Source organism: Atractosteus spatula, unplaced genomic scaffold (assembly GCF_055471065.1).
Source record: "Atractosteus spatula isolate fAtrSpa1 unplaced genomic scaffold, fAtrSpa1.hap1 Scaffold_21, whole genome shotgun sequence".
Lineage (NCBI taxonomy): Eukaryota > Metazoa > Chordata > Actinopteri > Semionotiformes > Lepisosteidae > Atractosteus > Atractosteus spatula.
In genome coordinates, this window is record NW_028296775.1 from 319,116 (window position 1) to 339,217 (window position 20,102).

The window sequence follows — 20,102 nt, forward strand, 5'->3', positions numbered from 1 at the left end:
AGCAGCCGTGCCGAGTGAGCTGCAAGCGAAAGCGGACCGTCGGCACCTGCGGGCAGAGGCAAGGGGCAGCGCTCTCTCGGGAGGGACGGGGACACACACACACCTGCCTGCCTGCCGAAAAAAAGAAAGAAAAGGTGTATATACTAAGTTTTTTGGAGGGAAAACGGCCGGCTGTCGAAAGGGGCCCGCCTGCAAGGACGGGGACACACACACACACACACACACACACACACACACACACACACACACACACACAAGCCACGCCTGCCTCCCTGGAAAAAGGAGGAAAAAACTAAGTTTTTTGGAGGGAAAACGCACGGGAGCCGAAAAGGGGGCCGGCCTGCTTGCCGAGAGAGTCGAGGCGCGGGAAAGTGCACGGAGGGAGCACGGGAACGGGGAGGGGGAGAGAGAGAGACACAGAGACACACAGATGGACGAGAGACGAGACCGGAGAGGAAGGAGCTCCGGTCCACCTCGCTTGCTTGCTAGCTACGTCTGTCTTTTCACCGCTGAGAGAAGGTAGTGCACCGTTCCCGGAGGCGCTGCAATACCGGGCCGATGCGTGGAGAGGACGGAGCAAGCTCCTGATCCAGCTCCCTGTTCCAAAAATCCGTTTAATATGTGGTCCCCCGATGGGGGACGTATCAGATATTAAACTGATAAGAACAGATACTACACTTGATCTTAGCCAAAAGGCCGAGAAGCGATGCCCGACGCCGGCCTTGGGCGGGCGCGCGGGCGTCCGGCTGGCGCGCAGCGGCGCAGGCCGACGCCTCTGGAGCCCGGTCCGCACGCGGCTGCCGGCCGCCCGGACTCCGCTCTCCCCCTCTCTTGCCTGCCTGCTTGCTCGCCTGCCTGCCCGCCAGTCCCGGGCGGGGGCCCTGCTCTTTGATCTCCTGTCAACGGCCCGACAACGACCGCAGCCGCGGGGGGCGCCAGCCGGCCGGCCTCCTTAGCTTAGGCCCCTCCCACCAGCAGCAGCCGTGCCGAGTGAGCTGCAAGCGAAAGCGGACCGTCGGCACCGCACCTGCGGGCAGAGGCAAGGGGCAGCGCTCTCTCGGGAGGGACGGGGACACACACACACCTGCCTGCCTGCCGAAAAAAAGAAAGAAAAGGTGTATATACTAAGTTTTTTGGAGGGAAAACGGCCGGCTGTCGAAAGGGGCCCGCCTGCAAGGACGGGGCACACACACACACACACACACACACACACACACACACACACACACACACACAAGCCACGCCTGCCTCCCTGGAAAAAGGAGGAAAAAACTAAGTTTTTTGGAGGGAAAACGCACGGGAGCCGAAAAGGGGGCCGGCCTGCTTGCCGAGAGAGTCGAGGCGCGGGAAAGTGCACGGAGGGAGCACGGGAACGGGGAGGGGGAGAGAGAGAGACACAGAGACACACAGATGGACGAGAGACGAGACCGGAGAGGAAGGAGCTCCGGTCCACCTCGCTTGCTTGCTAGCTACGTCTGTCTTTTCACCGCTGAGAGAAGGTAGTGCACCGTTCCCGGAGGCGCTGCAATACCGGGCCGATGCGTGGAGAGGACGGAGCAAGCTCCTGATCCAGCTCCCTGTTCCAAAAATCCGTTTAATATGTGGTCCCCCGATGGGGGACGTATCAGATATTAAACTGATAAGAACAGATACTACACTTGATCTTAGCCAAAAGGCCGAGAAGCGATGCCCGACGCCGGCCTTGGGCGGGCGCGCGGGCGTCCGGCTGGCGCGCAGCGGCGCAGGCCGACGCCTCTGGAGCCCGGTCCGCACGCGGCTGCCGGCCGCCCGGACTCCGCTCTCCCCCTCTCTTGCCTGCCTGCTTGCTCGCCTGCCTGCCCGCCAGTCCCGGGCGGGGGCCCTGCTCTTTGATCTCCTGTCAACGGCCCGACAACGACCGCAGCCGCGGGGGGCGCCAGCCGGCCGGCCTCCTTAGCTTAGGCCCCTCCCACCAGCAGCAGCCGTGCCGAGTGAGCTGCAAGCGAAAGCGGACCGTCGGCACCTGCGGGCAGAGGCAAGGGGCAGCGCTCTCTCGGGAGGGACGGGGACACACACACACCTGCCTGCCTGCCGAAAAAAAGAAAGAAAAGGTGTATATACTAAGTTTTTTGGAGGGAAAACGGCCGGCTGTCGAAAGGGGCCCGCCTGCAAGGACGGGGACACACACACACACACACACACACACACACACACACACACACACACACACACAAGCCACGCCTGCCTCCCTGGAAAAAGGAGGAAAAAACTAAGTTTTTTGGAGGGAAAACGCACGGGAGCCGAAAAGGGGGCCGGCCTGCTTGCCGAGAGAGTCGAGGCGCGGGAAAGTGCACGGAGGGAGCACGGGAACGGGGAGGGGGAGAGAGAGAGACACAGAGACACACAGATGGACGAGAGACGAGACCGGAGAGGAAGGAGCTCCGGTCCACCTCGCTTGCTTGCTAGCTACGTCTGTCTTTTCACCGCTGAGAGAAGGTAGTGCACCGTTCCCGGAGGCGCTGCAATACCGGGCCGATGCGTGGAGAGGACGGAGCAAGCTCCTGATCCAGCTCCCTGTTCCAAAAATCCGTTTAATATGTGGTCCCCCGATGGGGGACGTATCAGATATTAAACTGATAAGAACAGATACTACACTTGATCTTAGCCAAAAGGCCGAGAAGCGATGCCCGACGCCGGCCTTGGGCGGGCGCGCGGGCGTCCGGCTGGCGCGCAGCGGCGCAGGCCGACGCCTCTGGAGCCCGGTCCGCACGCGGCTGCCGGCCGCCCGGACTCCGCTCTCCCCCTCTCTTGCCTGCCTGCTTGCTCGCCTGCCTGCCCGCCAGTCCCGGGCGGGGGCCCTGCTCTTTGATCTCCTGTCAACGGCCCGACAACGACCGCAGCCGCGGGGGGCGCCAGCCGGCCGGCCTCCTTAGCTTAGGCCCCTCCCACCAGCAGCAGCCGTGCCGAGTGAGCTGCAAGCGAAAGCGGACCGTCGGCACCTGCGGGCAGAGGCAAGGGGCAGCGCTCTCTCGGGAGGGACGGGGACACACACACACCTGCCTGCCTGCCGAAAAAAAGAAAGAAAAGGTGTATATACTAAGTTTTTTGGAGGGAAAACGGCCGGCTGTCGAAAGGGGCCCGCCTGCAAGGACGGGGACACACACACACACACACACACACACACACACACACACACACACACACACACAAGCCACGCCTGCCTCCCTGGAAAAAGGAGGAAAAAACTAAGTTTTTTGGAGGGAAAACGCACGGGAGCCGAAAAGGGGGCCGGCCTGCTTGCCGAGAGAGTCGAGGCGCGGGAAAGTGCACGGAGGGAGCACGGGAACGGGGAGGGGGAGAGAGAGAGACACAGAGACACACAGATGGACGAGAGACGAGACCGGAGAGGAAGGAGCTCCGGTCCACCTCGCTTGCTTGCTAGCTACGTCTGTCTTTTCACCGCTGAGAGAAGGTAGTGCACCGTTCCCGGAGGCGCTGCAATACCGGGCCGATGCGTGGAGAGGACGGAGCAAGCTCCTGATCCAGCTCCCTGTTCCAAAAATCCGTTTAATATGTGGTCCCCCGATGGGGGACGTATCAGATATTAAACTGATAAGAACAGATACTACACTTGATCTTAGCCAAAAGGCCGAGAAGCGATGCCCGACGCCGGCCTTGGGCGGGCGCGCGGGCGTCCGGCTGGCGCGCAGCGGCGCAGGCCGACGCCTCTGGAGCCCGGTCCGCACGCGGCTGCCGGCCGCCCGGACTCCGCTCTCCCCCTCTCTTGCCTGCCTGCTTGCTCGCCTGCCTGCCCGCCAGTCCCGGGCGGGGGCCCTGCTCTTTGATCTCCTGTCAACGGCCCGACAACGACCGCAGCCGCGGGGGGCGCCAGCCGGCCGGCCTCCTTAGCTTAGGCCCCTCCCACCAGCAGCAGCCGTGCCGAGTGAGCTGCAAGCGAAAGCGGACCGTCGGCACCTGCGGGCAGAGGCAAGGGGCAGCGCTCTCTCGGGAGGGACGGGGACACACACACACCTGCCTGCCTGCCGAAAAAAAGAAAGAAAAGGTGTATATACTAAGTTTTTTGGAGGGAAAACGGCCGGCTGTCGAAAGGGGCCCGCCTGCAAGGACGGGGACACACACACACACACACACACACACACACACACACACACACACACACACACAAGCCACGCCTGCCTCCCTGGAAAAAGGAGGAAAAAACTAAGTTTTTTGGAGGGAAAACGCACGGGAGCCGAAAAGGGGGCCGGCCTGCTTGCCGAGAGAGTCGAGGCGCGGGAAAGTGCACGGAGGGAGCACGGGAACGGGGAGGGGGAGAGAGAGAGACACAGAGACACACAGATGGACGAGAGACGAGACCGGAGAGGAAGGAGCTCCGGTCCACCTCGCTTGCTTGCTAGCTACGTCTGTCTTTTCACCGCTGAGAGAAGGTAGTGCACCGTTCCCGGAGGCGCTGCAATACCGGGCCGATGCGTGGAGAGGACGGAGCAAGCTCCTGATCCAGCTCCCTGTTCCAAAAATCCGTTTAATATGTGGTCCCCCGATGGGGGACGTATCAGATATTAAACTGATAAGAACAGATACTACACTTGATCTTAGCCAAAAGGCCGAGAAGCGATGCCCGACGCCGGCCTTGGGCGGGCGCGCGGGCGTCCGGCTGGCGCGCAGCGGCGCAGGCCGACGCCTCTGGAGCCCGGTCCGCACGCGGCTGCCGGCCGCCCGGACTCCGCTCTCCCCCTCTCTTGCCTGCCTGCTTGCTCGCCTGCCTGCCCGCCAGTCCCGGGCGGGGGCCCTGCTCTTTGATCTCCTGTCAACGGCCCGACAACGACCGCAGCCGCGGGGGGCGCCAGCCGGCCGGCCTCCTTAGCTTAGGCCCCTCCCACCAGCAGCAGCCGTGCCGAGTGAGCTGCAAGCGAAAGCGGACCGTCGGCACCTGCGGGCAGAGGCAAGGGGCAGCGCTCTCTCGGGAGGGACGGGGACACACACACACCTGCCTGCCTGCCGAAAAAAAGAAAGAAAAGGTGTATATACTAAGTTTTTTGGAGGGAAAACGGCCGGCTGTCGAAAGGGGCCCGCCTGCAAGGACGGGGACACACACACACACACACACACACACACACACACACACACACACACACACACAAGCCACGCCTGCCTCCCTGGAAAAAGGAGGAAAAAACTAAGTTTTTTGGAGGGAAAACGCACGGGAGCCGAAAAGGGGGCCGGCCTGCTTGCCGAGAGAGTCGAGGCGCGGGAAAGTGCACGGAGGGAGCACGGGAACGGGGAGGGGGAGAGAGAGAGACACAGAGACACACAGATGGACGAGAGACGAGACCGGAGAGGAAGGAGCTCCGGTCCACCTCGCTTGCTTGCTAGCTACGTCTGTCTTTTCACCGCTGAGAGAAGGTAGTGCACCGTTCCCGGAGGCGCTGCAATACCGGGCCGATGCGTGGAGAGGACGGAGCAAGCTCCTGATCCAGCTCCCTGTTCCAAAAATCCGTTTAATATGTGGTCCCCCGATGGGGGACGTATCAGATATTAAACTGATAAGAACAGATACTACACTTGATCTTAGCCAAAAGGCCGAGAAGCGATGCCCGACGCCGGCCTTGGGCGGGCGCGCGGGCGTCCGGCTGGCGCGCAGCGGCGCAGGCCGACGCCTCTGGAGCCCGGTCCGCACGCGGCTGCCGGCCGCCCGGACTCCGCTCTCCCCCTCTCTTGCCTGCCTGCTTGCTCGCCTGCCTGCCCGCCAGTCCCGGGCGGGGGCCCTGCTCTTTGATCTCCTGTCAACGGCCCGACAACGACCGCAGCCGCGGGGGGCGCCAGCCGGCCGGCCTCCTTAGCTTAGGCCCCTCCCACCAGCAGCAGCCGTGCCGAGTGAGCTGCAAGCGAAAGCGGACCGTCGGCACCTGCGGGCAGAGGCAAGGGGCAGCGCTCTCTCGGGAGGGACGGGGACACACACACACCTGCCTGCCTGCCGAAAAAAAGAAAGAAAAGGTGTATATACTAAGTTTTTTGGAGGGAAAACGGCCGGCTGTCGAAAGGGGCCCGCCTGCAAGGACGGGGACACACACACACACACACACACACACACACACACACACACACACACACACACAAGCCACGCCTGCCTCCCTGGAAAAAGGAGGAAAAAACTAAGTTTTTTGGAGGGAAAACGCACGGGAGCCGAAAAGGGGGCCGGCCTGCTTGCCGAGAGAGTCGAGGCGCGGGAAAGTGCACGGAGGGAGCACGGGAACGGGGAGGGGGAGAGAGAGAGACACAGAGACACACAGATGGACGAGAGACGAGACCGGAGAGGAAGGAGCTCCGGTCCACCTCGCTTGCTTGCTAGCTACGTCTGTCTTTTCACCGCTGAGAGAAGGTAGTGCACCGTTCCCGGAGGCGCTGCAATACCGGGCCGATGCGTGGAGAGGACGGAGCAAGCTCCTGATCCAGCTCCCTGTTCCAAAAATCCGTTTAATATGTGGTCCCCCGATGGGGGACGTATCAGATATTAAACTGATAAGAACAGATACTACACTTGATCTTAGCCAAAAGGCCGAGAAGCGATGCCCGACGCCGGCCTTGGGCGGGCGCGCGGGCGTCCGGCTGGCGCGCAGCGGCGCAGGCCGACGCCTCTGGAGCCCGGTCCGCACGCGGCTGCCGGCCGCCCGGACTCCGCTCTCCCCCTCTCTTGCCTGCCTGCTTGCTCGCCTGCCTGCCCGCCAGTCCCGGGCGGGGGCCCTGCTCTTTGATCTCCTGTCAACGGCCCGACAACGACCGCAGCCGCGGGGGGCGCCAGCCGGCCGGCCTCCTTAGCTTAGGCCCCTCCCACCAGCAGCAGCCGTGCCGAGTGAGCTGCAAGCGAAAGCGGACCGTCGGCACCTGCGGGCAGAGGCAAGGGGCAGCGCTCTCTCGGGAGGGACGGGGACACACACACACCTGCCTGCCTGCCGAAAAAAAGAAAGAAAAGGTGTATATACTAAGTTTTTTGGAGGGAAAACGGCCGGCTGTCGAAAGGGGCCCGCCTGCAAGGACGGGGACACACACACACACACACACACACACACACACACACACACACACACACACACAAGCCACGCCTGCCTCCCTGGAAAAAGGAGGAAAAAACTAAGTTTTTTGGAGGGAAAACGCACGGGAGCCGAAAAGGGGGCCGGCCTGCTTGCCGAGAGAGTCGAGGCGCGGGAAAGTGCACGGAGGGAGCACGGGAACGGGGAGGGGGAGAGAGAGAGACACAGAGACACACAGATGGACGAGAGACGAGACCGGAGAGGAAGGAGCTCCGGTCCACCTCGCTTGCTTGCTAGCTACGTCTGTCTTTTCACCGCTGAGAGAAGGTAGTGCACCGTTCCCGGAGGCGCTGCAATACCGGGCCGATGCGTGGAGAGGACGGAGCAAGCTCCTGATCCAGCTCCCTGTTCCAAAAATCCGTTTAATATGTGGTCCCCCGATGGGGGACGTATCAGATATTAAACTGATAAGAACAGATACTACACTTGATCTTAGCCAAAAGGCCGAGAAGCGATGCCCGACGCCGGCCTTGGGCGGGCGCGCGGGCGTCCGGCTGGCGCGCAGCGGCGCAGGCCGACGCCTCTGGAGCCCGGTCCGCACGCGGCTGCCGGCCGCCCGGACTCCGCTCTCCCCCTCTCTTGCCTGCCTGCTTGCTCGCCTGCCTGCCCGCCAGTCCCGGGCGGGGGCCCTGCTCTTTGATCTCCTGTCAACGGCCCGACAACGACCGCAGCCGCGGGGGGCGCCAGCCGGCCGGCCTCCTTAGCTTAGGCCCCTCCCACCAGCAGCAGCCGTGCCGAGTGAGCTGCAAGCGAAAGCGGACCGTCGGCACCTGCGGGCAGAGGCAAGGGGCAGCGCTCTCTCGGGAGGGACGGGGACACACACACACCTGCCTGCCTGCCGAAAAAAAGAAAGAAAAGGTGTATATACTAAGTTTTTTGGAGGGAAAACGGCCGGCTGTCGAAAGGGGCCCGCCTGCAAGGACGGGGACACACACACACACACACACACACACACACACACACACACACACACACACACAAGCCACGCCTGCCTCCCTGGAAAAAGGAGGAAAAAACTAAGTTTTTTGGAGGGAAAACGCACGGGAGCCGAAAAGGGGGCCGGCCTGCTTGCCGAGAGAGTCGAGGCGCGGGAAAGTGCACGGAGGGAGCACGGGAACGGGGAGGGGGAGAGAGAGAGACACAGAGACACACAGATGGACGAGAGACGAGACCGGAGAGGAAGGAGCTCCGGTCCACCTCGCTTGCTTGCTAGCTACGTCTGTCTTTTCACCGCTGAGAGAAGGTAGTGCACCGTTCCCGGAGGCGCTGCAATACCGGGCCGATGCGTGGAGAGGACGGAGCAAGCTCCTGATCCAGCTCCCTGTTCCAAAAATCCGTTTAATATGTGGTCCCCCGATGGGGGACGTATCAGATATTAAACTGATAAGAACAGATACTACACTTGATCTTAGCCAAAAGGCCGAGAAGCGATGCCCGACGCCGGCCTTGGGCGGGCGCGCGGGCGTCCGGCTGGCGCGCAGCGGCGCAGGCCGACGCCTCTGGAGCCCGGTCCGCACGCGGCTGCCGGCCGCCCGGACTCCGCTCTCCCCCTCTCTTGCCTGCCTGCTTGCTCGCCTGCCTGCCCGCCAGTCCCGGGCGGGGGCCCTGCTCTTTGATCTCCTGTCAACGGCCCGACAACGACCGCAGCCGCGGGGGGCGCCAGCCGGCCGGCCTCCTTAGCTTAGGCCCCTCCCACCAGCAGCAGCCGTGCCGAGTGAGCTGCAAGCGAAAGCGGACCGTCGGCACCTGCGGGCAGAGGCAAGGGGCAGCGCTCTCTCGGGAGGGACGGGGACACACACACACCTGCCTGCCTGCCGAAAAAAAGAAAGAAAAGGTGTATATACTAAGTTTTTTGGAGGGAAAACGGCCGGCTGTCGAAAGGGGCCCGCCTGCAAGGACGGGGACACACACACACACACACACACACACACACACACACACACACACACACACACAAGCCACGCCTGCCTCCCTGGAAAAAGGAGGAAAAAACTAAGTTTTTTGGAGGGAAAACGCACGGGAGCCGAAAAGGGGGCCGGCCTGCTTGCCGAGAGAGTCGAGGCGCGGGAAAGTGCACGGAGGGAGCACGGGAACGGGGAGGGGGAGAGAGAGAGACACAGAGACACACAGATGGACGAGAGACGAGACCGGAGAGGAAGGAGCTCCGGTCCACCTCGCTTGCTTGCTAGCTACGTCTGTCTTTTCACCGCTGAGAGAAGGTAGTGCACCGTTCCCGGAGGCGCTGCAATACCGGGCCGATGCGTGGAGAGGACGGAGCAAGCTCCTGATCCAGCTCCCTGTTCCAAAAATCCGTTTAATATGTGGTCCCCCGATGGGGGACGTATCAGATATTAAACTGATAAGAACAGATACTACACTTGATCTTAGCCAAAAGGCCGAGAAGCGATGCCCGACGCCGGCCTTGGGCGGGCGCGCGGGCGTCCGGCTGGCGCGCAGCGGCGCAGGCCGACGCCTCTGGAGCCCGGTCCGCACGCGGCTGCCGGCCGCCCGGACTCCGCTCTCCCCCTCTCTTGCCTGCCTGCTTGCTCGCCTGCCTGCCCGCCAGTCCCGGGCGGGGGCCCTGCTCTTTGATCTCCTGTCAACGGCCCGACAACGACCGCAGCCGCGGGGGGCGCCAGCCGGCCGGCCTCCTTAGCTTAGGCCCCTCCCACCAGCAGCAGCCGTGCCGAGTGAGCTGCAAGCGAAAGCGGACCGTCGGCACCTGCGGGCAGAGGCAAGGGGCAGCGCTCTCTCGGGAGGGACGGGGACACACACACACCTGCCTGCCTGCCGAAAAAAAGAAAGAAAAGGTGTATATACTAAGTTTTTTGGAGGGAAAACGGCCGGCTGTCGAAAGGGGCCCGCCTGCAAGGACGGGGACACACACACACACACACACACACACACACACACACACACACACACACACACGCCACGCCTGCCTCCCTGGAAAAAGGAGGAAAAAACTAAGTTTTTTGGAGGGAAAACGCACGGGAGCCGAAAAGGGGGCCGGCCTGCTTGCCGAGAGAGTCGAGGCGCGGGAAAGTGCACGGAGGGAGCACGGGAACGGGGAGGGGGAGAGAGAGAGACACAGAGACACACAGATGGACGAGAGACGAGACCGGAGAGGAAGGAGCTCCGGTCCACCTCGCTTGCTTGCTAGCTACGTCTGTCTTTTCACCGCTGAGAGAAGGTAGTGCACCGTTCCCGGAGGCGCTGCAATACCGGGCCGATGCGTGGAGAGGACGGAGCAAGCTCCTGATCCAGCTCCCTGTTCCAAAAATCCGTTTAATATGTGGTCCCCCGATGGGGGACGTATCAGATATTAAACTGATAAGAACAGATACTACACTTGATCTTAGCCAAAAGGCCGAGAAGCGATGCCCGACGCCGGCCTTGGGCGGGCGCGCGGGCGTCCGGCTGGCGCGCAGCGGCGCAGGCCGACGCCTCTGGAGCCCGGTCCGCACGCGGCTGCCGGCCGCCCGGACTCCGCTCTCCCCCTCTCTTGCCTGCCTGCTTGCTCGCCTGCCTGCCCGCCAGTCCCGGGCGGGGGCCCTGCTCTTTGATCTCCTGTCAACGGCCCGACAACGACCGCAGCCGCGGGGGGCGCCAGCCGGCCGGCCTCCTTAGCTTAGGCCCCTCCCACCAGCAGCAGCCGTGCCGAGTGAGCTGCAAGCGAAAGCGGACCGTCGGCACCTGCGGGCAGAGGCAAGGGGCAGCGCTCTCTCGGGAGGGACGGGGACACACACACACCTGCCTGCCTGCCGAAAAAAAGAAAGAAAAGGTGTATATACTAAGTTTTTTGGAGGGAAAACGGCCGGCTGTCGAAAGGGGCCCGCCTGCAAGGACGGGGACACACACACACACACACACACACACACACACACACACACACACACACACACAAGCCACGCCTGCCTCCCTGGAAAAAGGAGGAAAAAACTAAGTTTTTTGGAGGGAAAACGCACGGGAGCCGAAAAGGGGGCCGGCCTGCTTGCCGAGAGAGTCGAGGCGCGGGAAAGTGCACGGAGGGAGCACGGGAACGGGGAGGGGGAGAGAGAGAGACACAGAGACACACAGATGGACGAGAGACGAGACCGGAGAGGAAGGAGCTCCGGTCCACCTCGCTTGCTTGCTAGCTACGTCTGTCTTTTCACCGCTGAGAGAAGGTAGTGCACCGTTCCCGGAGGCGCTGCAATACCGGGCCGATGCGTGGAGAGGACGGAGCAAGCTCCTGATCCAGCTCCCTGTTCCAAAAATCCGTTTAATATGTGGTCCCCCGATGGGGGACGTATCAGATATTAAACTGATAAGAACAGATACTACACTTGATCTTAGCCAAAAGGCCGAGAAGCGATGCCCGACGCCGGCCTTGGGCGGGCGCGCGGGCGTCCGGCTGGCGCGCAGCGGCGCAGGCCGACGCCTCTGGAGCCCGGTCCGCACGCGGCTGCCGGCCGCCCGGACTCCGCTCTCCCCCTCTCTTGCCTGCCTGCTTGCTCGCCTGCCTGCCCGCCAGTCCCGGGCGGGGGCCCTGCTCTTTGATCTCCTGTCAACGGCCCGACAACGACCGCAGCCGCGGGGGGCGCCAGCCGGCCGGCCTCCTTAGCTTAGGCCCCTCCCACCAGCAGCAGCCGTGCCGAGTGAGCTGCAAGCGAAAGCGGACCGTCGGCACCTGCGGGCAGAGGCAAGGGGCAGCGCTCTCTCGGGAGGGACGGGGACACACACACACCTGCCTGCCTGCCGAAAAAAAGAAAGAAAAGGTGTATATACTAAGTTTTTTGGAGGGAAAACGGCCGGCTGTCGAAAGGGGCCCGCCTGCAAGGACGGGGACACACACACACACACACACACACACACACACACACACACACACACACACACAAGCCACGCCTGCCTCCCTGGAAAAAGGAGGAAAAAACTAAGTTTTTTGGAGGGAAAACGCACGGGAGCCGAAAAGGGGGCCGGCCTGCTTGCCGAGAGAGTCGAGGCGCGGGAAAGTGCACGGAGGGAGCACGGGAACGGGGAGGGGGAGAGAGAGAGACACAGAGACACACAGATGGACGAGAGACGAGACCGGAGAGGAAGGAGCTCCGGTCCACCTCGCTTGCTTGCTAGCTACGTCTGTCTTTTCACCGCTGAGAGAAGGTAGTGCACCGTTCCCGGAGGCGCTGCAATACCGGGCCGATGCGTGGAGAGGACGGAGCAAGCTCCTGATCCAGCTCCCTGTTCCAAAAATCCGTTTAATATGTGGTCCCCCGATGGGGGACGTATCAGATATTAAACTGATAAGAACAGATACTACACTTGATCTTAGCCAAAAGGCCGAGAAGCGATGCCCGACGCCGGCCTTGGGCGGGCGCGCGGGCGTCCGGCTGGCGCGCAGCGGCGCAGGCCGACGCCTCTGGAGCCCGGTCCGCACGCGGCTGCCGGCCGCCCGGACTCCGCTCTCCCCCTCTCTTGCCTGCCTGCTTGCTCGCCTGCCTGCCCGCCAGTCCCGGGCGGGGGCCCTGCTCTTTGATCTCCTGTCAACGGCCCGACAACGACCGCAGCCGCGGGGGGCGCCAGCCGGCCGGCCTCCTTAGCTTAGGCCCCTCCCACCAGCAGCAGCCGTGCCGAGTGAGCTGCAAGCGAAAGCGGACCGTCGGCACCTGCGGGCAGAGGCAAGGGGCAGCGCTCTCTCGGGAGGGACGGGGACACACACACACCTGCCTGCCTGCCGAAAAAAAGAAAGAAAAGGTGTATATACTAAGTTTTTTGGAGGGAAAACGGCCGGCTGTCGAAAGGGGCCCGCCTGCAAGGACGGGGACACACACACACACACACACACACACACACACACACACACACACACACACACAAGCCACGCCTGCCTCCCTGGAAAAAGGAGGAAAAAACTAAGTTTTTTGGAGGGAAAACGCACGGGAGCCGAAAAGGGGGCCGGCCTGCTTGCCGAGAGAGTCGAGGCGCGGGAAAGTGCACGGAGGGAGCACGGGAACGGGGAGGGGGAGAGAGAGAGACACAGAGACACACAGATGGACGAGAGACGAGACCGGAGAGGAAGGAGCTCCGGTCCACCTCGCTTGCTTGCTAGCTACGTCTGTCTTTTCACCGCTGAGAGAAGGTAGTGCACCGTTCCCGGAGGCGCTGCAATACCGGGCCGATGCGTGGAGAGGACGGAGCAAGCTCCTGATCCAGCTCCCTGTTCCAAAAATCCGTTTAATATGTGGTCCCCCGATGGGGGACGTATCAGATATTAAACTGATAAGAACAGATACTACACTTGATCTTAGCCAAAAGGCCGAGAAGCGATGCCCGACGCCGGCCTTGGGCGGGCGCGCGGGCGTCCGGCTGGCGCGCAGCGGCGCAGGCCGACGCCTCTGGAGCCCGGTCCGCACGCGGCTGCCGGCCGCCCGGACTCCGCTCTCCCCCTCTCTTGCCTGCCTGCTTGCTCGCCTGCCTGCCCGCCAGTCCCGGGCGGGGGCCCTGCTCTTTGATCTCCTGTCAACGGCCCGACAACGACCGCAGCCGCGGGGGGCGCCAGCCGGCCGGCCTCCTTAGCTTAGGCCCCTCCCACCAGCAGCAGCCGTGCCGAGTGAGCTGCAAGCGAAAGCGGACCGTCGGCACCTGCGGGCAGAGGCAAGGGGCAGCGCTCTCTCGGGAGGGACGGGGACACACACACACCTGCCTGCCTGCCGAAAAAAAGAAAGAAAAGGTGTATATACTAAGTTTTTTGGAGGGAAAACGGCCGGCTGTCGAAAGGGGCCCGCCTGCAAGGACGGGGACACACACACACACACACACACACACACACACACACACACACACACACACACAAGCCACGCCTGCCTCCCTGGAAAAAGGAGGAAAAAACTAAGTTTTTTGGAGGGAAAACGCACGGGAGCCGAAAAGGGGGCCGGCCTGCTTGCCGAGAGAGTCGAGGCGCGGGAAAGTGCACGGAGGGAGCACGGGAACGGGGAGGGGGAGAGAGAGAGACACAGAGACACACAGATGGACGAGAGACGAGACCGGAGAGGAAGGAGCTCCGGTCCACCTCGCTTGCTTGCTAGCTACGTCTGTCTTTTCACCGCTGAGAGAAGGTAGTGCACCGTTCCCGGAGGCGCTGCAATACCGGGCCGATGCGTGGAGAGGACGGAGCAAGCTCCTGATCCAGCTCCCTGTTCCAAAAATCCGTTTAATATGTGGTCCCCCGATGGGGGACGTATCAGATATTAAACTGATAAGAACAGATACTACACTTGATCTTAGCCAAAAGGCCGAGAAGCGATGCCCGACGCCGGCCTTGGGCGGGCGCGCGGGCGTCCGGCTGGCGCGCAGCGGCGCAGGCCGACGCCTCTGGAGCCCGGTCCGCACGCGGCTGCCGGCCGCCCGGACTCCGCTCTCCCCCTCTCTTGCCTGCCTGCTTGCTCGCCTGCCTGCCCGCCAGTCCCGGGCGGGGGCCCTGCTCTTTGATCTCCTGTCAACGGCCCGACAACGACCGCAGCCGCGGGGGGCGCCAGCCGGCCGGCCTCCTTAGCTTAGGCCCCTCCCACCAGCAGCAGCCGTGCCGAGTGAGCTGCAAGCGAAAGCGGACCGTCGGCACCTGCGGGCAGAGGCAAGGGGCAGCGCTCTCTCGGGAGGGACGGGGACACACACACACCTGCCTGCCTGCCGAAAAAAAGAAAGAAAAGGTGTATATACTAAGTTTTTTGGAGGGAAAACGGCCGGCTGTCGAAAGGGGCCCGCCTGCAAGGACGGGGACACACACACACACACACACACACACACACACACACACACACACACACACACAAGCCACGCCTGCCTCCCTGGAAAAAGGAGGAAAAAACTAAGTTTTTTGGAGGGAAAACGCACGGGAGCCGAAAAGGGGGCCGGCCTGCTTGCCGAGAGAGTCGAGGCGCGGGAAAGTGCACGGAGGGAGCACGGGAACGGGGAGGGGGAGAGAGAGAGACACAGAGACACACAGATGGACGAGAGACGAGACCGGAGAGGAAGGAGCTCCGGTCCACCTCGCTTGCTTGCTAGCTACGTCTGTCTTTTCACCGCTGAGAGAAGGTAGTGCACCGTTCCCGGAGGCGCTGCAATACCGGGCCGATGCGTGGAGAGGACGGAGCAAGCTCCTGATCCAGCTCCCTGTTCCAAAAATCCGTTTAATATGTGGTCCCCCGATGGGGGACGTATCAGATATTAAACTGATAAGAACAGATACTACACTTGATCTTAGCCAAAAGGCCGAGAAGCGATGCCCGACGCCGGCCTTGGGCGGGCGCGCGGGCGTCCGGCTGGCGCGCAGCGGCGCAGGCCGACGCCTCTGGAGCCCGGTCCGCACGCGGCTGCCGGCCGCCCGGACTCCGCTCTCCCCCTCTCTTGCCTGCCTGCTTGCTCGCCTGCCTGCCCGCCAGTCCCGGGCGGGGGCCCTGCTCTTTGATCTCCTGTCAACGGCCCGACAACGACCGCAGCCGCGGGGGGCGCCAGCCGGCCGGCCTCCTTAGCTTAGGCCCCTCCCACCAGCAGCAGCCGTGCCGAGTGAGCTGCAAGCGAAAGCGGACCGTCGGCACCTGCGGGCAGAGGCAAGGGGCAGCGCTCTCTCGGGAGGGACGGGGACACACACACACCTGCCTGCCTGCCGAAAAAAAGAAAGAAAAGGTGTATATACTAAGTTTTTTGGAGGGAAAACGGCCGGCTGTCGAAAGGGGCCCGCCTGCAAGGACGGGGACACACACACACACACACACACACACACACACACACACACACACACACACACACGCCACGCCTGCCTCCCTGGAAAAAGGAGGAAAAAACTAAGTTTTTTGGAGGGAAAACGCACGGGAGCCGAAAAGGGGGCCGGCCTGCTTGCCGAGAGAGTCGAGGCGCGGGAAAGTGCACGGAGGGAGCACGGGAACGGGGAGGGGGAGAGAGAGAGACACAGAGACACACAGATGGACGAGAGACGAGACCGGAGAGGAAGGAGCTCCGGTCCACCTCGCTTGCTTGCTAGCTACGTCTGTCTTTTCACCGCTGAGAGAAGGTAGTGCACCGTTCCCGGAGGCGCTGCAATACCGGGCCGATGCGTGGAGAGGACGGAGCAAGCTCCTGATCCAGCTCCCTGTTCCAAAAATCCGTTTAATATGTGGTCCCCCGATGGGGGACGTATCAGATATTAAACTGATAAGAACAGATACTACACTTGATCTTAGCCAAAAGGCCGAGAAGCGATGCCCGACGCCGGCCTTGGGCGGGCGCGCGGGCGTCCGGCTGGCGCGCAGCGGCGCAGGCCGACGCCTCTGGAGCCCGGTCCGCACGCGGCTGCCGGCCGCCCGGACTCCGCTCTCCCCCTCTCTTGCCTGCCTGCTTGCTCGCCTGCCTGCCCGCCAGTCCCGGGCGGGGGCCCTGCTCTTTGATCTCCTGTCAACGGCCCGACAACGACCGCAGCCGCGGGGGGCGCCAGCCGGCCGGCCTCCTTAGCTTAGGCCCCTCCCACCAGCAGCAGCCGTGCCGAGTGAGCTGCAAGCGAAAGCGGACCGTCGGCACCTGCGGGCAGAGGCAAGGGGCAGCGCTCTCTCGGGAGGGACGGGGACACACACACACCTGCCTGCCTGCCGAAAAAAAGAAAGAAAAGGTGTATATACTAAGTTTTTTGGAGGGAAAACGGCCGGCTGTCGAAAGGGGCCCGCCTGCAAGGACGGGGACACACACACACACACACACACACACACACACACACACACACACACACACACAAGCCACGCCTGCCTCCCTGGAAAAAGGAGGAAAAAACTAAGTTTTTTGGAGGGAAAACGCACGGGAGCCGAAAAGGGGGCCGGCCTGCTTGCCGAGAGAGTCGAGGCGCGGGAAAGTGCACGGAGGGAGCACGGGAACGGGGAGGGGGAGAGAGAGAGACACAGAGACACACAGATGGACGAGAGACGAGACCGGAGAGGAAGGAGCTCCGGTCCACCTCGCTTGCTTGCTAGCTACGTCTGTCTTTTCACCGCTGAGAGAAGGTAGTGCACCGTTCCCGGAGGCGCTGCAATACCGGGCCGATGCGTGGAGAGGACGGAGCAAGCTCCTGATCCAGCTCCCTGTTCCAAAAATCCGTTTAATATGTGGTCCCCCGATGGGGGACGTATCAGATATTAAACTGATAAGAACAGATACTACACTTGATCTTAGCCAAAAGGCCGAGAAGCGATGCCCGACGCCGGCCTTGGGCGGGCGCGCGGGCGTCCGGCTGGCGCGCAGCGGCGCAGGCCGACGCCTCTGGAGCCCGGTCCGCACGCGGCTGCCGGCCGCCCGGACTCCGCTCTCCCCCTCTCTTGCCTGCCTGCTTGCTCGCCTGCCTGCCCGCCAGTCCCGGGCGGGGGCCCTGCTCTTTGATCTCCTGTCAACGGCCCGACAACGACCGCAGCCGCGGGGGGCGCCAGCCGGCCGGCCTCCTTAGCTTAGGCCCCTCCCACCAGCAGCAGCCGTGCCGAGTGAGCTGCAAGCGAAAGCGGACCGTCGGCACCTGCGGGCAGAGGCAAGGGGCAGCGCTCTCTCGGGAGGGACGGGGACACACACACACCTGCCTGCCTGCCGAAAAAAAGAAAGAAAAGGTGTATATACTAAGTTTTTTGGAGGGAAAACGGCCGGCTGTCGAAAGGGGCCCGCCTGCAAGGACGGGGACACACACACACACACACACACACACACACACACACACACACACACACACACAAGCCACGCCTGCCTCCCTGGAAAAAGGAGGAAAAAACTAAGTTTTTTGGAGGGAAAACGCACGGGAGCCGAAAAGGGGGCCGGCCTGCTTGCCGAGAGAGTCGAGGCGCGGGAAAGTGCACGGAGGGAGCACGGGAACGGGGAGGGGGAGAGAGAGAGACACAGAGACACACAGATGGACGAGAGACGAGACCGGAGAGGAAGGAGCTCCGGTCCACCTCGCTTGCTTGCTAGCTACGTCTGTCTTTTCACCGCTGAGAGAAGGTAGTGCACCGTTCCCGGAGGCGCTGCAATACCGGGCCGATGCGTGGAGAGGACGGAGCAAGCTCCTGATCCAGCTCCCTGTTCCAAAAATCCGTTTAATATGTGGTCCCCCGATGGGGGACGTATCAGATATTAAACTGATAAGAACAGATACTACACTTGATCTTAGCCAAAAGGCCGAGAAGCGATGCCCGACGCCGGCCTTGGGCGGGCGCGCGGGCGTCCGGCTGGCGCGCAGCGGCGCAGGCCGACGCCTCTGGAGCCCGGTCCGCACGCGGCTGCCGGCCGCCCGGACTCCGCTCTCCCCCTCTCTTGCCTGCCTGCTTGCTCGCCTGCCTGCCCGCCAGTCCCGGGCGGGGGCCCTGCTCTTTGATCTCCTGTCAACGGCCCGACAACGACCGCAGCCGCGGGGGGCGCCAGCCGGCCGGCCTCCTTAGCTTAGGCCCCTCCCACCAGCAGCAGCCGTGCCGAGTGAGCTGCAAGCGAAAGCGGACCGTCGGCACCTGCGGGCAGAGGCAAGGGGCAGCGCTCTCTCGGGAGGGACGGGGACACACACACACCTGCCTGCCTGCCGAAAAAAAGAAAGAAAAGGTGTATATACTAAGTTTTTTGGAGGGAAAACGGCCGGCTGTCGAAAGGGGCCCGCCTGCAAGGACGGGGACACACACACACACACACACACACACACACACACACACACACACACACACACACAAGCCACGCCTGCCTCCCTGGAAAAAGGAGGAAAAAACTAAGTTTTTTGGAGGGAAAACGCACGGGAGCCGAAAAGGGGGCCGGCCTGCTTGCCGAGAGAGTCGAGGCGCGGGAAAGTGCACGGAGGGAGCACGGGAACGGGGAGGGGGAGAGAGAGAGACACAGAGACACACAGATGGACGAGAGACGAGACCGGAGAGGAAGGAGCTCCGGTCCACCTCGCTTGCTTGCTAGCTACGTCTGTCTTTTCACCGCTGAGAGAAGGTAGTGCACCGTTCCCGGAGGCGCTGCAATACCGGGCCGATGCGTGGAGAGGACGGAGCAAGCTCCTGATCCAGCTCCCTGTTCCAAAAATCCGTTTAATATGTGGTCCCCCGATGGGGGACGTATCAGATATTAAACTGATAAGAACAGATACTACACTTGATCTTAGCCAAAAGGCCGAGAAGCGATGCCCGACGCCGGCCTTGGGCGGGCGCGCGGGCGTCCGGCTGGCGCGCAGCGGCGCAGGCCGACGCCTCTGGAGCCCGGTCCGCACGCGGCTGCCGGCCGCCCGGACTCCGCTCTCCCCCTCTCTTGCCTGCCTGCTTGCTCGCCTGCCTGCCCGCCAGTCCCGGGCGGGGGCCCTGCTCTTTGATCTCCTGTCAACGGCCCGACAACGACCGCAGCCGCGGGGGGCGCCAGCCGGCCGGCCTCCTTAGCTTAGGCCCCTCCCACCAGCAGCAGCCGTGCCGAGTGAGCTGCAAGCGAAAGCGGACCGTCGGCACCTGCGGGCAGAGGCAAGGGGCAGCGCTCTCTCGGGAGGGACGGGGACACACACACACCTGCCTGCCTGCCGAAAAAAAGAAAGAAAAGGTGTATATACTAAGTTTTTTGGAGGGAAAACGGCCGGCTGTCGAAAGGGGCCCGCCTGCAAGGACGGGGACACACACACACACACACACACACACACACACACACACACACACACACACACAAGCCACGCCTGCCTCCCTGGAAAAAGGAGGAAAAAACTAAGTTTTTTGGAGGGAAAACGCACGGGAGCCGAAAAGGGGGCCGGCCTGCTTGCCGAGAGAGTCGAGGCGCGGGAAAGTGCACGGAGGGAGCACGGGAACGGGGAGGGGGAGAGAGAGAGACACAGAGACACACAGATGGACGAGAGACGAGACCGGAGAGGAAGGAGCTCCGGTCCACCTCGCTTGCTTGCTAGCTACGTCTGTCTTTTCACCGCTGAGAGAAGGTAGTGCACCGTTCCCGGAGGCGCTGCAATACCGGGCCGATGCGTGGAGAGGACGGAGC

At 62.7% G+C, this 20,102-nt stretch overlaps 20 non-coding genes across 20 annotated transcripts; all 20 read right to left on the reverse strand.

Annotated features, from left to right (window-relative positions):
* Positions 1–517: 517 nt before the first annotated feature.
* On the reverse strand, positions 518–708 carry LOC148808627 (U2 spliceosomal RNA). The gene has a single exon (XR_016088095.1). It is a non-coding gene; the product is annotated as a U2 spliceosomal RNA (small nuclear RNA).
* Positions 709–1,497: 789 nt separating this feature from the next.
* On the reverse strand, positions 1,498–1,688 carry LOC148808628 (U2 spliceosomal RNA). The gene has a single exon (XR_016088096.1). It is a non-coding gene; the product is annotated as a U2 spliceosomal RNA (small nuclear RNA).
* Positions 1,689–2,473: 785 nt separating this feature from the next.
* Positions 2,474–2,664, reverse strand: LOC148808629 (U2 spliceosomal RNA). The gene has a single exon (XR_016088097.1). It is a non-coding gene; the product is annotated as a U2 spliceosomal RNA (small nuclear RNA).
* Positions 2,665–3,449: 785 nt separating this feature from the next.
* Positions 3,450–3,640, reverse strand: LOC148808630 (U2 spliceosomal RNA). Its single transcript, XR_016088098.1, has one exon. It is a non-coding gene; the product is annotated as a U2 spliceosomal RNA (small nuclear RNA).
* A 785-nt stretch (positions 3,641–4,425) lies between these two features.
* LOC148808631 (U2 spliceosomal RNA) lies at positions 4,426–4,616 on the reverse strand. Its single transcript, XR_016088100.1, has one exon. It is a non-coding gene; the product is annotated as a U2 spliceosomal RNA (small nuclear RNA).
* A 785-nt stretch (positions 4,617–5,401) lies between these two features.
* On the reverse strand, positions 5,402–5,592 carry LOC148808632 (U2 spliceosomal RNA). The gene has a single exon (XR_016088101.1). It is a non-coding gene; the product is annotated as a U2 spliceosomal RNA (small nuclear RNA).
* Positions 5,593–6,377: 785 nt separating this feature from the next.
* LOC148808633 (U2 spliceosomal RNA) lies at positions 6,378–6,568 on the reverse strand. The gene has a single exon (XR_016088102.1). It is a non-coding gene; the product is annotated as a U2 spliceosomal RNA (small nuclear RNA).
* A 785-nt stretch (positions 6,569–7,353) lies between these two features.
* Positions 7,354–7,544, reverse strand: LOC148808634 (U2 spliceosomal RNA). Its single transcript, XR_016088103.1, has one exon. It is a non-coding gene; the product is annotated as a U2 spliceosomal RNA (small nuclear RNA).
* Positions 7,545–8,329: 785 nt separating this feature from the next.
* LOC148808635 (U2 spliceosomal RNA) lies at positions 8,330–8,520 on the reverse strand. The gene has a single exon (XR_016088104.1). It is a non-coding gene; the product is annotated as a U2 spliceosomal RNA (small nuclear RNA).
* A 785-nt stretch (positions 8,521–9,305) lies between these two features.
* LOC148808636 (U2 spliceosomal RNA) lies at positions 9,306–9,496 on the reverse strand. Its single transcript, XR_016088106.1, has one exon. It is a non-coding gene; the product is annotated as a U2 spliceosomal RNA (small nuclear RNA).
* Positions 9,497–10,279: 783 nt separating this feature from the next.
* Positions 10,280–10,470, reverse strand: LOC148808637 (U2 spliceosomal RNA). The gene has a single exon (XR_016088107.1). It is a non-coding gene; the product is annotated as a U2 spliceosomal RNA (small nuclear RNA).
* A 785-nt stretch (positions 10,471–11,255) lies between these two features.
* LOC148808638 (U2 spliceosomal RNA) lies at positions 11,256–11,446 on the reverse strand. Its single transcript, XR_016088108.1, has one exon. It is a non-coding gene; the product is annotated as a U2 spliceosomal RNA (small nuclear RNA).
* A 785-nt stretch (positions 11,447–12,231) lies between these two features.
* LOC148808639 (U2 spliceosomal RNA) lies at positions 12,232–12,422 on the reverse strand. The gene has a single exon (XR_016088109.1). It is a non-coding gene; the product is annotated as a U2 spliceosomal RNA (small nuclear RNA).
* Positions 12,423–13,207: 785 nt separating this feature from the next.
* On the reverse strand, positions 13,208–13,398 carry LOC148808640 (U2 spliceosomal RNA). Its single transcript, XR_016088110.1, has one exon. It is a non-coding gene; the product is annotated as a U2 spliceosomal RNA (small nuclear RNA).
* Positions 13,399–14,183: 785 nt separating this feature from the next.
* Positions 14,184–14,374, reverse strand: LOC148808641 (U2 spliceosomal RNA). Its single transcript, XR_016088112.1, has one exon. It is a non-coding gene; the product is annotated as a U2 spliceosomal RNA (small nuclear RNA).
* A 785-nt stretch (positions 14,375–15,159) lies between these two features.
* On the reverse strand, positions 15,160–15,350 carry LOC148808642 (U2 spliceosomal RNA). Its single transcript, XR_016088113.1, has one exon. It is a non-coding gene; the product is annotated as a U2 spliceosomal RNA (small nuclear RNA).
* A 785-nt stretch (positions 15,351–16,135) lies between these two features.
* On the reverse strand, positions 16,136–16,326 carry LOC148808643 (U2 spliceosomal RNA). Its single transcript, XR_016088114.1, has one exon. It is a non-coding gene; the product is annotated as a U2 spliceosomal RNA (small nuclear RNA).
* Positions 16,327–17,111: 785 nt separating this feature from the next.
* LOC148808644 (U2 spliceosomal RNA) lies at positions 17,112–17,302 on the reverse strand. The gene has a single exon (XR_016088115.1). It is a non-coding gene; the product is annotated as a U2 spliceosomal RNA (small nuclear RNA).
* Positions 17,303–18,087: 785 nt separating this feature from the next.
* Positions 18,088–18,278, reverse strand: LOC148808645 (U2 spliceosomal RNA). The gene has a single exon (XR_016088116.1). It is a non-coding gene; the product is annotated as a U2 spliceosomal RNA (small nuclear RNA).
* A 787-nt stretch (positions 18,279–19,065) lies between these two features.
* Positions 19,066–19,256, reverse strand: LOC148808646 (U2 spliceosomal RNA). Its single transcript, XR_016088117.1, has one exon. It is a non-coding gene; the product is annotated as a U2 spliceosomal RNA (small nuclear RNA).
* Between the last annotated feature and the right edge of the window lie 846 nt (positions 19,257–20,102).